General features: G+C 42.8%; 1 long non-coding RNA gene across 1 annotated transcript; it reads left to right on the forward strand.

Annotated features, from left to right (window-relative positions):
- Nucleotides 1-1800: 1800 nt before the first annotated feature.
- Nucleotides 1801-6074, forward strand: LOC134452194 (uncharacterized). The gene is made up of 3 exons (XR_010035390.1): nt 1801-2178; nt 3375-3455; nt 5410-6074. It is a non-coding gene; the product is annotated as an uncharacterized LOC134452194 (long non-coding RNA).
- The last annotated feature ends 255 nt before the right edge of the window (nt 6075-6329 follow it).

Below are 6329 nucleotides of genomic sequence, written 5' to 3' on the forward strand. Positions count from 1 at the left end.
AAGTTTTCTTAGATGTGACCTTTTAAGAAAGGGGTGTAGCCATTACTTACTTTTCGCTAGCAGACAACACAGCAGGTGATCTTTCGCGAAACCCAGTCGTGAATGAAGAAGACAACTGAAGGTATCCCTTGACAATTACGTTTTTTGACTAACCAATACGTAAATTGTTTTATTCACGAAAACAACCATGGTGTCCGAATAACTGACGCAGACGCAGACGTACGCAAAAGGCGTAAGAACGTTGAGAAACGGCGGTCCGAATTACTGTTACCTCCTATTACCGAACTCTGCATTCCAATTGGTTACTCGCTTACTCGCCTCGCTCGAAGATGAAATATTTTCAACTCGGAATCCGTCCACATCGCATCGCTTGTACAGTGCTCGCCTGCGAGTCTCGCAGGAACACATTGACATTCTATTGACTTCATTCGCTGAGCGAGTAACTAGTAGCGACGTGTGTGTACGGCCCTTTAGGGCCAAAACATACCAAGGCGGAACGGAGCGGTCGCGCGTCTTTCTGCTTAGTTTCGGCCGGCGTGTTTTTCTCTGCCTTTCACATTGACAGCGTCGGCGTGCGCAGCCAGTCCTATTCAAAACCCTCCCCCAGCCAAAGCTAGCTTGCTACTTTGCCTTTCATTTGAATGAGACACCGCCGGTCGCCGGTGTGAAAAATAAGCCCGAGTTCTATTTTCCAAATGCGGCGCGGAGCGGAGCCGGCTCCCGTGCCGCTGACGGCCGACTACCGCCGGTTGGTGTGTAAGGACAGATACGTTTCAATGTATTTTCACAGACGCCGGTAAAAAACGCGGCCGTTCCGCAACGTTTTTCCGCCCTGGTGTGTAAGACCTCTTATACTACCTCCATGTTTGGAACTTAACCGCTAGGATCGCTGTTTTCCACTTTCCCTCCCAATTGGCTGGCTGAAAAGTCGCTAGTGACAAGCTGATCCCTAGAAAACGTGCCAACATGCCTTCTTTCACAGAACAAATGTGCAGTGCTCTTGGGAGATCAAAGCTAATCCGCAGCCCTGCTTAACCGTGGGAAACATTTCTGACAGTGGCGCAGAGTTACAATTATGTTAAAAAACAATGAATTTTGTCATTGAAAATATGTTTTAAAAAGTCGCCAGACGCACCAAAAAGACGCTAAAGTAACTAGATGAGGTTTCTAAGTCACCAGGGACCTCAAAAAGTCGCTAAGTTGGCAACACTGTATGAGTACTATTAATAAAGCTTGCTACCTGAACAAGTCTGAACAAACAGAACCTGACCGTGCGAACACACTGCCAGTGTTGCTTGGGACGAGCGTCTGCGGGGGAAAACGGGGAACATTGGCCATGTGGCGTTTTTTTTCAGCCGTTTTGGGCCCATAGAAGTCAATGTAATTTGTTGATTTTGGGCGGAATTTAGCACATTTTGGTGGTTTTTGATAAGCTTTTGTGCGGTATTTGGTCAGACAAATCTGGCAACACTGCATACCTCAGGCGTTGGAACGCGTGGAAAGATGCAGAAGTAATTGACTTTGCATGGGACAGGAGGCGGCAGAAGCGTGAAAAGCGACAAACGGGTTGCTAGAGGCGAGAGCGTCAAAAGCCGAGGGCGTCAAGAGTTGAATTTGATCAAAAGATATGTAATGAGACACAAAGCTGCACAACAGTGGTGCTGCCCTTACGGAAGGAAAATATACTGCAATATACTACAATTTATACTGCAATACATTAGAAAATATATCACAATATATCACAAACACGCTCATATATTTGAAAATATATAGCAATATATTATTGAACAACATATTACTATATATTGATCAATATATTTTAAAATATATGGCTGGCAAAACAAAACTGTATTCCACTATTCAGTCTGTATTTCTTGATGTTTTTAGTTCAGCAAGCACATTTTGCACGACATTGGACATTTACTCGACATTATAAAGTCATTTTAGGTGGACCATATATGGCCATATATAATAATATATTGATCAATATACAGGAGTCTCTGATTGAATCATCTCAGCTCTCATATCACGTATGACGCGCCTACGTCACGTCGTCACAACCTGAAGCTAAAGTGGCGAGAGAGCCGTCTCGGCTCGAGCGCGGTCCGGATTTTAGCTCCACACTGTCGCCAGCCAGACTCCCCACCACAGTGACACAAACCAACCAGCCGCCTCGAGGTAAGTTATAAAGAGAAGTTTGTTAATTTGTTAACATAAATATACAAGCATATAGTCTGAAACGTCTACAGTGGTTGATGTGCAAAGTTTAGCCAAGTGGTTATCGAAGTTGGATGTTTGTTCATTTTTCCCCCCAAGGACTAGAAATACGTTATTATTTTTTTGAATTTCCCGCGCTACCAAGCTGTTGTACTACTAGCGATATTTGCGCTGTCGAAATGGTGTGAAGTTCTCATTGACAGTAGGTCTGGTTCTACACATCTTGAAAACGTAAACGTAATACTTGGGTCGATATTATATGGTTGTAGTGGTCAATTTCAGGTGAGCCCACTTTATTTGGCTTGTCAGAGAACGTTAGCAACATCTATCTGGCTAATACTGCTGAGCCCCAACGTCAGCCTAGAAAGCCAGGCCTCAGTTAATTAGCCGCCTAGCTTACTCGGCTAACGCAAGGGAATCAAAGCAGAAGTGAAGTGCGACAAGATCTAAATGCACATCGCTAACTTGCTTAAAAAATGGGCACTTCAGTAAAGTAAAACGAGGCAATGTCCTGCATTATTTTTGGTAAAGCATAGCTGTTGCTGCTTCGGTTTTCCCATTGTGGTAACATCAATAGGTTTTTTGAGTAACTTGCTCACGAACTAACTGCACTGTACCGTTCTTGTAGAGCTATTGTTAGAGGTTAACGAAGCCTTGTCGTCAAATTGGTGAATTTCAAAACGGTAGCCTACACGTCGTTGTCTTCAGCTACTCTGTGATAGTTCGGAGTTTGCTTTGCTCACAGCAATTGCATTCATTGAGTCATGTTGGTGTTCATGTTTACTCTTAAACGAATGCGCGAGTCATTCTTGTTCATCGGAATTCATTCTCGCCAGTTACATGCATGAGTTTAAGTGCCAAGAACAGACGTGCAACTGTTAACGATGCTGGCTGCTGTGATTTCAATGTCTTGTCTTCCCTGTTGTCGGGACGAGACACAGAGTGCCACTACGACGCTCTGCGACTGCGAGCTAAAATGCTGTAGTTCCACCAGTCTACCGAACTCCACCCCCCCCCCCCCCCCCCCCCCCAGATTTAGCTCACAATTCTGATAATGATATAGAAGTGATGAGCTTGGTGGGTATCCTTGTGCCTATTTAAGGTTAAGTGTGTGAGTGAATGTTAATTTTCTGTTGCTCTTTTAACTTTTTTTGCAGAGGTTGCTGGAGAGGTATGCAGCGATGGTCTGGAGGAAAAAATAGTCACATGGACTGGTGTGCATTCCAGTACTTGAAATGGTAAGCAATACTGTGCCTTTACTATGCTCACTCACTGGTGATCATGCACTAAATGGGGAATACATCTATCTGAACTTTGGGAGGAGGTTCAGACTCCCTTGGTGCAAATATAATCGTTTCAAAAAATCCTTTATACCTCATTCAATCAAGCTACTGAATAAACCGGGAATAAGAGAGATTGAGTGGGACAAAATGGACCTCTGCAGCTAGTGTTGGTACTGCTGGTGGGGATGGAAGCTAGGGTAAAAGTTGGGAGGGGGATATGTAGACATGAATGTATCCCTGTTTTTATTATTTTTATGTTAATTATGGAATGGATGTAACCTAGTTATTTATTGCAGGGTGAAGTTGTGGTTGGTTGTAGGATGGTGTGTGTGTGTGTGTGGGGGGGGGGCGTGTCTGGACTGGATGGGTCAGGGGCAGTGGGTTAGGACATCCAGATTTAGAGTTTACTTGAGCTACATTATTAACTGCACATTGAATGTGTGAAACTTGCTGATGTAACATGTTACATTCAAGGGTTCATTGGGCTAAATGTGGTTAAAATCATTGACCTGGGTTTACAAAGCTGGGCAATGTTGGGCACTTGTTTCAGACTATTGAAAGGAAGGAGTATGAGAATGTAACACAATGCTTAACATGAAAAATAAAACCCTTCATGAACCAACGGTGTATTTGGCCCCAAACTAGTGGCATACCCTTCAAGTTTCAACTGCACATTGGTCAAACACAATTTCAGCGTTCTGTGCACCTGTTCCATTTTTTCTAACAAGAAGTACACTTGTTACATTACATTTAGCTGACACTTTAATCCAGAGTGACTTGAAAGAGGTCATAGAGCATGAACTACTATTTGGCGGCAAATCACTGCTGAAAACCTGGGTCTGTGAAGGAGGGGAATGGACTTACTTTTCATTGTAGGTGGTGTGGTGTTTTATACTCCCTCTTGCCCTCTGGCTTTTCACTTGCTATGTGGACTCTGTATGAGCATTGGTAGTCAGTCAAGAGACAAAATAAATGTTTCCCAAATCATTTACAGGACTTTGGTCCATATATTCTCGCTAGCTTAGCAACATTCTTCCTCTGAGGATATGTAAAACAAAACAAAAAATGAATAATAAGATATTTTACACACCCAGGTCAACAATTTTAAGTGTTACCCCTAAATAGTTGCCTGCCCTTTTAAAGATGCACTGTTTAGGATTGTTCCCAGATTAGTTATTGTGACTATGCTGCTCATTGAAACTACTACTACCTAATGTACTGCACAGCCATGGAGAAGATTAATCTTTCATGATTGAATGGTGTAATATTCCCAGCCATAGTGAATACTCTGTCTGAAATTGATGGTTATGGTAAGCATGTAAGCAGGTGGGGGTTGGGCGTGTCGAGCAATGTTGTTTGTCCAGTTAAATAGTTGGCGTAAAGGGCAGAATGAATCCTCGTGCATTTCCTCCCGACAATTATATGTTCTCATATACTGTTTTATGGACATGCATGGCTCTGCTGTCAAGTGTTTACCTACAAGTACAATGTTGTAACATAACTCCATGAAATAACTTTCATTTGAAACCTCTCCCACTTGCTACCGCTTCATGGGACAAAGTTCAGTTTTAGTTACAATCCAGTTCCACATATTCCAGGTGACCTGTTTTTACCTGTCCAATTCAGCCTGGTGATTCGATGGTGGAACGATCACATGGTTGAATTAGACAGGTAAAACAAGGCCATTTGGAATGTGTGGCCCTAGATTGTAACTGAAACTGAACTTTTTCCCATCACTACGTTTCATTAGCATATCTTTCAGCCGAGCCCAACTTTCCCGCCCGCTCGCCTCGCTTGTTTACGTCACCAGCCTCTGCTTCCTTGTCGCTTCCCAACGGAAAAAGAAATGGAACGTCTCGCCTTCACAATGGGTTAGAGAGTTAACATTCTTTTTTCTTTACTTTTGCAGATGCTGTTGCTCAGGCACATCCAGGTGCGAGGATGGGGGAGATCCGGATGTCGCTAAATAAAAGAATCTGTGAACTGCTTCACCAAGAGAAAAAGAAGTCCATGGACAGGCCTATGAGCCCTCTTGTTGACCTTGAGTGACTGAGGCTGCGGGCGGTCTGCCCCTGAATTCACCTTCACTTTCACTTTTTTTTTTTTTAAATATATCTGAAGGTGTGTGTGTGTGTGTGTGTGCGCGCGCGTGCGGGTGTGTGTGTGTGTGGGCGCGGGCACGCGTATGTGTTTGTGTGTGTGCGCGTGTGTGTGCACGCGTGCATGTGTGCCAGTGCTTTATGTGAGGTGTTTCGCTTACCGGCCACAGCCACAGTTTTTGTTTTGTTTTCTTTTTGTTTTATTTGGGGTTTTTTTGTGTTTTATTTGGGGTTTTTTTTTTTTAGAATATTTCTGCATTTACATTAAGTACAAATTACTGGCCAAAGTGGGAGACTGAAATTGTTACTGGCCACAGGCAAGTTTCACCAGCATTTGGCCTGTTGGCCGGTGTCGTTGTCAAGTCGTTTCCCTGCCTGTCTGCCCCTCTGTCTCTGCATGTGTGAGCGGTGGTGTTAAAGGGTCGGTTGGTTTCATGTTTTTAATAAACCAATGTCAACAGTTGAATGAATTGAATTGATGTTTGGTCTACTTCATAAATGCCTTGTATAAAGTATGTTACAGTATATTGTGTAGTGTAATGCAATACATAAGTCAATATATGATTTAATTAATAAGCCATATACTATGGGATATAATCCAATATATGCAACAGTATACTTTACAGTATAATGCAATACATAAATCAATATATGATTCATCAATAAGCCATATATTATGGGGTATAATTCAATATATGCAGTAATATACTGTACAGTATAATGCAATACA

Source organism: Engraulis encrasicolus, chromosome 7, assembly GCF_034702125.1.
Source record: "Engraulis encrasicolus isolate BLACKSEA-1 chromosome 7, IST_EnEncr_1.0, whole genome shotgun sequence".
NCBI lineage: Eukaryota > Metazoa > Chordata > Actinopteri > Clupeiformes > Engraulidae > Engraulis > Engraulis encrasicolus.